Source organism: Meriones unguiculatus (assembly GCF_030254825.1).
Source record: "Meriones unguiculatus strain TT.TT164.6M chromosome 13 unlocalized genomic scaffold, Bangor_MerUng_6.1 Chr13_unordered_Scaffold_33, whole genome shotgun sequence".
NCBI classification, from domain to species: Eukaryota; Metazoa; Chordata; class Mammalia; order Rodentia; family Muridae; genus Meriones; species Meriones unguiculatus.
Window position 1 is genome coordinate 1,441,723 of NW_026843645.1, and position 11,306 is coordinate 1,453,028.

At 45.3% G+C, this 11,306-nt stretch overlaps 1 pseudogene; it reads right to left on the reverse strand.

Moving 5' to 3' along the window:
• Window positions 1-7,550: 7,550 nt before the first annotated feature.
• Window positions 7,551-8,410, reverse strand: LOC132650752 (pro-adrenomedullin-like; annotated as a pseudogene).
• Window positions 8,411-11,306: the final 2,896 nt, after the last annotated feature.

Genomic DNA, 11,306 nt, shown 5'->3' on the forward strand with positions numbered 1-11,306 from the left:
CTATCACTCCAATCCACTCCAATATCCTCTCTCATCTGGAGCATCCCACTGGCAATATACCTGATGCCTGGAACAGGACCCAGAACAAAGTATATGCAAAGGCTGTACATTATTAAATGAATGAATAAAAACCATGGGGTGGGGAGATATGTCAGTGGGTAAGGTGCTTGCTGTACAATCACAAGGACCTGAGTTCAGATTCCCAACTTGTATATAAAATGCCAGGAGTAGCAGTATGCCTTTAACCCTAGTACCAAGAAGATAGACAGGGGTACCTTAGGGCTTACCTGCTCAGCCAGTCCAGCTGAACTGGTCAATTCCAGGTTCAATTAGAGGCTCTGTTTCAAAAATGAGGGCAATAAAGAAAGACACTGGACAGTCTTCTGGCATAATCATGGGAACACATGTATGTGAGCATGCACACACACACACACACACACACGAAATTCTATTTGTCCTGAATTAGTGACCCTGTCACATAATTGTCTGAGATCTAGCCACAGTACTATGTCTCTGAGGTGTTAGCTATGCCCTGTTCCTGCAAATTCCTTCAACAAGTATTGAATTGTTGGGACCACAACAAAATACTAAGGGCTGGTAAATTAAGCAGTAGACATATGTTTTCTTGTGATTCTGTGGGTTGGATGTCCCTTCTCCTTGGCTTACAGATAGCTAACTTCTCTCTGTGTACTTAGGGATGGGCCTTCCTGTGGACACAGAAAATGGTGGGCACATCTCTAATCCCAGCACTCAGGAGGCTGAAAGAGTCTTAAATTCATGGCCACAAAAATAAATAGAAACAAGAAGGTACAGATTAGATTAAGACACACTCATATTATTATTTTCTTCTTGTTTTAAACATTCATTTATTCGTTTGTTCGTTTTTCAAGTTTATGTGTGTGAGTGTTTATTTGTGTGTGTGCATGTACACCAAATTCATGCTAGGTGCCACTGGGTTTGGAGGGCAGAAAAGGGCAACAGAGTCTCTGGCACTGAAGTTATAGATGTTTGTGAGCAATGATGTGGATGGTGGGGAATAGACTGTAGTTTTCTTTTCTTTTCTTTCCCTTTCTCCTTTCTTCTCTCTCTCTCTCTCTCTCTCTCTCTCTCTCTCTCTCTCTCTCTCTCTCTTATTTAAAAAAATGGTTTTTCAAGACAGGGCTTCTTTGTGTAGCCTTGGCTGTCCTGGAACTTACTCTGCAGACCAGAATGGCCTGGAACTCACAGAGATCTGCCTTCCTCTGCCTGCCTACAGCTGAGATTGAAGGCATGTGCAGGCTTGAACCCTGGTTTTACTATGAGAGCAGCAGCAGCAGTAGCAACACTCTTAACTGCTGAGTCCTGGCTCCAGCCCTCTTAAATTTTTCTGAATTTCCTTTCAAAGTCAGGTCCTGAGAGTCTGAGGGTTAAGAGTTTAACATATGAATGGTGGATACAATTCATCAGTAATTCCAGTTCTTTTTCTGAATTCCAAGGAGGACTTCTTTTGGTGTGCTTGTTTCTAGAAGGCTTTCTTTCATTCTTTTCATTTGTTTATTTACTATTAAGTTTGTGCTGTTGTTTTGATTTTTGCAGCAATGTCTCAGTATGCATCCCAGGCTGGCATTGAACCTACAGTCTTCCTGCCTGAGGCTTGGAACTACAAATTCACACAATTTGACTTGCTCTCTGCTGTTCCCGGTGCCCAGTAGCACACTGCAGCTCCTCCTGGATGCCTGCACAGGCCACCAGAACACCTGTTTCATGCTGCCTCATCACAAGCTGGCTTTCTTCTCATTGCTGCAGCTTGCCTTCTCTCTAAACACCTGCCCTTCTGGCTGCAGTTAGCCCTTTTGTTTCTGGCTGTTCCACTAGATGAAGCCCTGAGTCTAAAACAAATAAACCAGTCACCTTTTGTTCTAATCTGTTATGTATCCATTTTTGGAGATGCCTAGGTATGACAATGTATGAGCTAAACAAAGTGGAGTGGTCTCAGGAGCTAAACACTCGAAATAGCAATGGTGCCATGCCATGCCCAGAGAGCATCCAGTTCAGTTAGTTTGGCAAGGTGGTCTTATCAGAGTTTCTACAAAGTTCATGTGTTTGTAATAGGCTAAAGAGGTTAAGGATCGCTGTTCTAACTGGTGTCCATCAAACTGACACCAAAGGTTACCAACTAGGCTCAAAAGCAACAAGAGCCTGGCAATCCTGGACCATGTGCAACTTGTGTAACTTGAGTGAACATTTTTGTTGTTGTTTTTCAGAACAAGGTTTCTCTGTATAGCTCTGGCTGTCCTGGAACTCACTTTGTAGACCAGGCTGGCCTCAAACTCAGAGATCTGCCTGCTTCTACCTCCAGGGTGCTAGGATTAAAGGTATGCACCACTACCGCCTGTCTAACAATGTGAGGGTAGCTCATGACTGTCTTTGGTGGAGTAGAGCAATCTGGATGGGAGGTGGAGGGTGGTGTTCAGCAGTCACTCTGGGATCATCTGAAGCAGGACCTGCAGGGTGCTGTGGATGACAGTCAGTCTTCCTGCAGTCAAAAGAATACAGTTGACAGGATGCTGGCCCATACCACAACCAACTTTATTTGCTGGGTTTTAATAATATAAGAATCTTCATTTTATCATCTGTACCTTTTGCATGAGTTTGAACAGTTTCAGAATAAGCTTTCAAATATTGTTAAGGTAGTGCAGGAAATGAGAAACTGAGCAACAGAAGAGAATGAGAGGAACAGAAACATTCAACTATTTACTGTTGGAGAAGTTATCATAGCACCCATTTACAAGAAGATGTAAACCTGACATGAAGCCCCAACATATAAAACAGAAAAGGAGTGGAGCTGTTTTCCTGGAAGTAGAAGACAGAGCCTGGCTAGCTTTCTCCCCATTGTCACCCCAGAGAACTTCAGATTTCTTTGTGGAGACTGAAGAAAGCAGCTTGCAAGGCTGTGTGCATCTTATTTCATATGCATGCTAAACAACTGGCTGGCAGTTTGGAGAGAGAAATCCCTGCCTCTCATCATAAGCAAAAATAAATTCCTTTACATTAAAATGTTTAAAGAATAAACAAACAAACAAACAAAACAAAACATGACATTATTTTAAAAAGTGGATGTTCTAAGATATTAAGGCAGAAAAAGGCTGCATATAGACCATTGAAGATGTAAATTATGAAGGTGGCAGAAGGGAGCTATGTCAGAATTATACCTGAGCCAGTTTGTAGTTCCTTTATCCCAGCAGTGGGGATTCAAAGGCAGGCTATTGCTTTGAGTTCCAAGCAAGCCAGCCCTTCATAGCGACTCATATATACATACACACATATATACATACATACAGATGGATACTTTTAATTATTGAATTAACAAATTAACAGCTATATCAGTTCCCTTGGTGTTATATCACCAAGTATTACAGATATCACTCGGTAGCCAAAGCCTTAAAAGGACAAACACAAGTCTTTTATTCCAACCACAATTATTAATCTTAACTCTCAGACCACACATTACACTTCTCATACACACATATATTTAATGTTACAGAATTGTAAATAAAGGGTTAAAAGGATAACAGGACTCCAATGACCTTAGTGAAAGAGCCCAGAGTTATTGCAAAGAGCTGGTGTCACTACAGTCACAAAGCTGATCCAGCACAGAGCAGAAGCCCTGGGGAAGGAATCGGGCATTCAGGTGCTCCTTGAAGACATGCATACCTGATGGTCTAAGGACAGGTTGATGAGTGCCATTCCCCAGGGCAAGGAGTTCCTCTTTTTACATGAACCAGTTGAAGGTTTGCATCCTTTGTTGGTCTTGTGTGTTTGGTATACTCACAAGCCTGTTTTATTTTATTTTATTCTGACAGGGTTTTGATATATCCATGTGTTCCCAATTTACTTTGATAACTTCATAGGTGCTAGTATTTGCTGTGTGTGTTATTTATAAGTTTTTGCTTCATTCTCTGTGCCAGTTATTTACTTACACAAACAAGACATGGAGTCATTCTGTTTAAGCTTTTGCACTCAAAATGTATCCTACTGCTATTTACAAATAGAACCATTTGAGGCAAGACACAGGCTGAATGTTAGTGTTCCATACAATAGGAAATAATTGGATCGAGACATTGTCTGATCTCCATAGAAGGAAAAAGTCATTTTATATTTTACACACACACACACCAGTCAAAAAGAAGCAAACAGCCTCTCTGGAGTGACTCACCTCTGTCCAGTCCACACAGACAACACAGAACAAGCTTTAATAAAATGAACCAGAAAGTTCAGATTATAGTAGGAAATGAAGCATGAAGAAGATTCAGCTGACAATTATAACCATGTTATTAGAACAAGATAATAAATTAAGGATTTTTTAAGTACTCAAGATATAAAGGACAGTATGAGAATCATAAGGGCCTGTGAGGTGGGTCAGTGGGCAGAAGCTCTGCACAGGACTGACCTCCTGCACTCTCCCCACTGACCCCCAGCCTACATCGGAAGGAGAGAACAAACTCCCAACAGCTGTCTTCTGCCCCCACCTGTATGCCCACACCCACAAGCCCAAATCATAGTCTTTTCTTTCTTTCTTTCTTTCTTTCTTTCTTTCTTTCTTTCTTTCTTTCTTTCTTTCTTTCTTTCAAGTAAGGTCTCTCTATGTAACTTTGGCTGGCTTGGGACTTGCTATGTAGATCAAACTAGCCTAGAATTCATAGAGATCCTCCTACTTCTGCCCCCTCACGCTGCCAACATTTTGCTTCCAATTATTTATCCTAAATAAGTCATAAAATGACCCAAAAATAAATGCAAAAGAAACATTTTTAATGGGAAAAATAAAGGAAATTATATTGTGTAACAGCAGACAGGAACAGTTAAACAAATTGTGTTGTTTTCATCTAATGATAATCCATGCAGGAAATGAAAATGCTGTTGTATAGAGATGGATATATATCCATAAAGTCAGTTGAATATCTTCCAGAGTAGGGTCCAAGGCTTTGTGATGACCTTTAGTTAATCCCAAATACTGTACCAGGCTGGTCATAAGAGGGTCTCTGTCTCCTCCGAAATGTCTCAAGTCACAGGTTTAGCAATGGGAAAGACTTTAGTTGAGCAGCTGAACCACAGTGCTTATACTTGCCTTGAATTCCCTGAAGTCATAAAAATCCCTCAGATGAAGGCTAGATGCCTGTTCGCTGCTTGCAGCTGCCCCTAAGCTGGTGCCCAACCTGTCTTTGGCAACTTTGTCTGGTAAGTTGAAGTTCTGCCAGAGTGAGGTTTTGGCTGGATGTCTCTGTGGCTATGGGACAAACTTTGGAAATGAGTGAGAGGCTTGGGCCACTGTCAATGAGGCCAAAGTAGTCTTTGCTCTTGTCAGTTTCCATAGGCCCTTCAGACCACCGTGAACCCACTGGCACAGGATTGGAGCTTCTAGTCATTTCTTCTTGCATACATGCCTTGTGCCTCTTCAGTGCCTGGCACAGTTCTGAGTTACTGCTTAGCAAGAAGTACTTGGGGCCAGGATGGTCTGTTGCTGAATTTATGATCTTCTCTCACTGGGAGCCTCATGAAATTGTTAAGATCAAATAGGGCATGGAACTGGATGGGACTGATACTACCTATATCAAGGGGTCAACAATTGAAGCCTTGTGGGGACATTCTACATGCTATGTAGGCTACTTTCTTCTGAAGCATGAGCTGCCTCTATCAGGTTGTGTGTAGACTCAGACCCAGGCCCAGTTCTTTTCATTGTGTATAATTCTCTTCTTCTGCAAGGAAGAAAAGATCCTGCCCCTTAGCTAGGGCTCTTTAATGCCATTCTCAGACACTTCCATCCTTCAAACCAAAGAGCTTCCAGATATTCTATACTAGCTAGAGACACAAGCAACTCAGAGTGTTCAAATGGCCAGTAAATCTTTCAGGAAAGCACAATAATTGATCTTCCAGGATTGGCTGATCAAGACAATACACAGCCTACTACGTAGGCATGTATATGGCGCCACCTGGCCTTCAAGCTTAGAATCTAGCACTCCTCACCTGCTCTGGAGGTGACAGAAAGCAAGGACAAAGGAAAGGGAGAGAGAGGCAAGGGAAGGGAGCATGAAAAAGACTTGGGAAAGAGAAAGGAAGAGGTGCCTGGAGGGGGAGAAGGAACATTGAAGGTCTCAGGCCCTCAGAGGCGCACGATTCTGGCTGCACGTCTGTCTGTCTGTCTTTTGGTCTCTGGCCAGCAGCTGCTCGCTGCACAGCATGAGGGCATCGAGTAACTATCCTGGCACAGCAAGCCATCATGCAGTTGCGGGGGGGGGGCAGTTGGCATCTGCAAACTGTTTTTTTTTCTTTCTTTCTTCTTTCATTAAGGCTATGTGCTGACTCCCACATAGGAGAACTTATTAAACTGCACTTATTAAACTGTCCACCACTCTCAGGGACCATGTGTGACAAACAGCAGAGGGTGATACAGCCCCACTCATGGATGCTAGGGTCTAGTGAGGACTTGGGCTCCTAGCTGAGAGTTTCTCAGAGACTTGAGAACATTTTGCTGGCTTTGCCTGAGTAGCTATTTAATACCTGCAGCTGCAGCATAAACTCTCTACTTAGAAAGTCTCCAAAGAATGCCTTAGCTCAGGTTCGGTGAGCAACCCCCATAAAATTGGGAGTGTATTGGGCAATCTGAGAAGCCCATGCTTGCCTACCTACTGGGGCTCACCCTATCTCTCCTGGTCTGGCCGCCACGCAAGGTGGTGAACCCAGGACACGCGCTTTGTACACCCATATGGACAACAGAACTCGTGACAGATAAAGCCGTGTAAAGAAATGTTGGCTTACACCCACACTGAAGTTCTGTCTTCCCAAAACAAGAAGCAAGACACCAGCACCCACAGGCCAACCCAAACCAAGACCACCCTTCCTTAGATGCATGAACTGAAAATGAATCAGCATTGAGACAGTTTATTGGTTTGCTTTTTCCCAGGTCACATATTTTAAGTAAATAGATTATAAGAGACATAATGTCTTTTCTTCTTCCACAGGTGGTAATCAGGCGCTCTCCTCTTTACACACACACACACTCACACATACTCAACCAAACAACCTTATAGCTCGCTGAGACCTTCACTTCTTAAAGTAGGGGATGGTGACAATATAATTTCCTTTAAAATGCCCTTAATGCAATATATAATGTACAAAAATATCTCTACATATTTGAAGTTATAAGAAAAGCACCTCTTGATACAAACAAACTTAAATATGACTGTTACTTTTGTATAACAAGCATTGCACTTTTACTCACTGGGTTTTGGAAAGTTCAAGTAGTAATGAGGCTTATTTTCCCCGTGAGAAACCAGTTTCTGAGCAGGCTAGGCAGCGGCTCAGAACCCTGCCTGAAGAGTAACAGTCTGTACTTCTCAGTGTGTGTGGTGAGCCTGGCTTGATCTTGGGTTCCTCTACCTCCGTTAGGGGCAGCCAGGCAGATCTCTGCAGGTTTGTCTCAGTCCTCCCTGGTGCAAAGCAGGTGCCAAAGGGAAAGTACCCCAACTGTTCAATGCTGCCACCCTTAACTAAATCCTAAAGCGCTTAGGGATGACTCAGTGGGTCCCGGAGGCTGCGGTTGCCTGTGTCTGCTCTTGGGAGGACATCACAGATGGGGCCTGGAGGACCTCTGGCAGGGAACGCCGGCATCAACGGCCATAGCCTTGAGGGCCGATCTTGTTTTTGGGGGCAACAGGGTCCTTCCTTTTGTCTGTCAACTGGTAGATCTGTTGGGCCAATTTCTGCAACATGCAGGTCCCAAAGCGGCATCGAGAGTTGTGGGAGCCAGGGTTCATCATCTTGCGGTAGCGTTTGACTCGAAAGTGGGCTGAGCTTGGAGTGCTGCAGAGAAGGAAGGACACTTGAAACTTAACCAACCAGGGCTTTGGCCCTAAGCACCTCGGACCAGGGCCAAACAGAACCTGAGGGACCTGGGACCTGCTCCCTCCACCAGAGCTGCAGTCTGGCCTGGACAATCCTCCCGGGGCCTGGGTAGTCGAAAGGGCACATCCTCTGCAGAGGGTGTAGTTACCTGGCTTGTGGAGTTTTAGATGTGCTCTCCTTCTCCTGGTCCAGAACAAAAGTCTCCATAGGAACTGTCTCCCCACCAGTGAGTTCTGAGGAATCGCTGCTGGATGCCTGCAGTTCCATCTCTCCACTACTTAGTGCCAGCTTATCCCACCTAGAAAACACAAGCAGGTGTGTTTGGCTTGAGTTCAAGTGATGTCCCGGCCAGCTCCCATCTCCACTTCCTTCTAACCCCTCCAGGCCATCACTCATTGTTCCATGACTGCCATGTATTAGGAATGAAGAAAGCACTGCCCCAAACTCACTGCAAGGACTCTGGCTGTGCAGCATCCACGCCTAGAAAGGCGAGTGAACCCAGAAACATCAGGATGATGGAAACCAGCTTCATTCTGTGCAGATGCTCAGATACCCTGGAAAGGAGCAAGAAGCTGAGGGTTTTCAAACGGGCCAGCTGCACAGCCCTGGAGCAGAAGGAAGGGCAGTGGCAGGAGGGGGAGCATCTTGGCGGCGCTCTGCCTGGTTCTGCTGATTTTCTCTTCTTGGAGCAGAGAGGCACCCAGAGGCTTTTGGGCTGGTCAGGTTGGTGACAAGCAAAGCAAAGGAAGCCGGAGTGCCAGGCTTCCAGAGGTCTCCAACTCAAGTCCTAGGATCCTGGCCCACAGATTTCAGGTGAGATAGAGCAGGGTGCATGAGTTAGACCTGGGACATGAGGTGTGCTCTACAGTGGATCCCTGTGGGATCCACTTGTCCAGGTCTCCAAGCTTTGGGGATTTGGCAAAGCCACACCCCACTCCCCAACACGCTGGAGGACAGCGGTCCCTATCTGCTGAAGGAGTAAGTTGTCAAGCAATAGGAGAAAGTTTGAGATGTCTGGCTGACCCTGGCAAAACCCCCAAGTCCAAGACTCACTGCGATGAGACACCAGGAGCGGTAACGCTGGAGCTCTCCTGCCTAGTGTCACCAATAAACCACTGAACAGCCAAAGCCAGCTCCAGCATTTTATACACTAAGGGTCTGTCGGGGCCTGCTCTGCCCTGGAGGCTTCTCTTTCCTCCAGCGTGCTGGCTTCTAAGATAAGGCCTGCCCAGAAGCTTGCCTGTGGGTATAGGGATAAGGGTAGAGGTCCCTTGTGGCCAGGCATCTCGGAGATCGGTGTCGAGAGATTAGACTGGTGCAGGACTTCCGCTGCCCTATTTCCTGGCTTAGGGCTCATGCAGTGAGAAGGAAAAGAAAGCCAGAACAATTTGGGTTAGAGGAATCCTTTTCCTTGAGAGACTACACCCCAGGGTGCTGGTCTGCGCTTTCAGGATAGAGCTGCAAGAACTGGGGGACAGGCGGGACACGTGGCTAACCTAGACCTTAGGCTTGGGGAGCTGTGGCCTCAAATGGGCCTTGCCCCCTGCCAGCTTAGCACCTGGCTGAGCCTTGATCCCTACCTCTTCATGCAGAGTATACCTGGAAGGGTTAGGTCCTGGCTAGCAAGATTTCATAATAAGGGCAAAGCTGGAAACAGCTGAATTGAAAATTAGGGTTTGGAGAGGGTAGTTATCTGAAGATTGAGAACTCACATTCCTATTTGGAAATACAGGAATAGCCAAAATTAGGAAGACAGATAGTTCTGTTTTCCTCATAATGCTATATCCTTATAAGGCTGTGACCTGAGAATTGGCCTGACTACCTTCATTCACCCATTTGCAAACATAAGGATTGACTGACAGGGAGAACACTAGTACTACATGTGTGCTACTTGCTGTCTCTTTTGATCTTATACATGCTCCCGAACTGGGGTTCTCATGTATCAAAGTAAAGTTCAAAGATTGGAAGTATATTGCCCAGTCATACTAAAGGTGGGAAGCTTTAGAGCCCAAACTTGAAAGTCAGCGCTGTGGGTGAGAGGGCTGTATTTTTTCTGGCTGGGGTCATCATTCTCATCAAGGGTGAAGAAGAAAATTCTTGCCCCCACCCAGAGGTATGTGCTAATTCATGATGAATCAGCTCAAACACTTTTGCCTCTGATTTGTAATCTTCATGGATCCTTGAGTTCACTTTCTTCCCTTCTAGAGCCAAATAGGGAAACAAGGCATAGCTCTGCAGGCAAGTTTCCTAGAAGGTCCCTGAAGTTAAAGATATGATCTACCCAGCTGCTAGCCTCAAGTCTTAGTGATCTGGACACAGATAAGCTCTGTCTGATTCATATCCTGGCCAGCAGATCTCCAACATTCCTACCAGATCTGAGACCACACACAAAGCCAGTTGGCCACTGTGTCCCATGGACATTGCTCAAAGCAAGGCCTGGGTTGAGCACTGCTGGCTCAGCCCAGTTATCACTCTCCAGAATAAACCATGAACTTTGAACCAAGGGGATAAATGGCTGCACTGAGGTCACTTATTCTGGGAATCTTCCTAGAAGAGGAGTTCTGAGTTCCACCTGGGGCAGGGGACAGATTCCAGGTTCTGCTTCTGGTAGGGGCTTGAGATATGGATATAGAAAGGGCTACATCTTGATGAACTGGCCCTCGTTAGGGCCTTCTGGGTCCCATGACAGTCAATGCAGCAGCCCCACTAAGGTGGTGGTTTGTCTGCACCATCTTCACTATAGTTTGTCTGGCTTCTGTCCTTTCTTCGCCCTTCCTTTCACTTCATCGCTGGATTAACTGTCAATGCACCCTCTGTCAGTCTCTCTGAGGATGTGACCTACCTGTCATGAATTTCCATCTGGGCCTGAGCCACATCAGGTCTTACTTTCATTTCCCTGGGCCAGTCTATCCAAATCAAGGACAGCCAGATGTTGGCTCACAGCCAGGATATGTCTCATAAGCTGAACTCCTCTCTCCAGCCTCTACCAATCTTGAGGGTTCTATGTGCAGAAAATCCTGCCAGGCCGGACCTCGTTGCCTCCTTGCTTCCTCTCTGAGGAAAGTAGGTGACTTGAGGTTAGCTCTGTCTTCGAACAATGATCGCCAAATATGCTCTTAGATAAAACGTATTGTGGTTATTAATATTATTATTATTTGGATAGGGTTCTCTGTAGCCTAGTCTGGCCTGAAACTAAAGAGCTATAAGATGACCTTGAATGTCTGATCCTTCTGCTCTGCCTCTTATCAACTGAGCTACACCTTCAATCCCTCAAACTTTTTTTTTGAGCCTTAGGTGGCTTCAATAAGGAAGTGAACTGAACCCAAATGGGGAAGGCTTGACTCCACTGGGCTCCTGGGTCTGTGCCAGTTTACTGGCAATGTGCGAAGAATACCCATCTGAGTGCTTTGACACTTGCCTTATTAGCC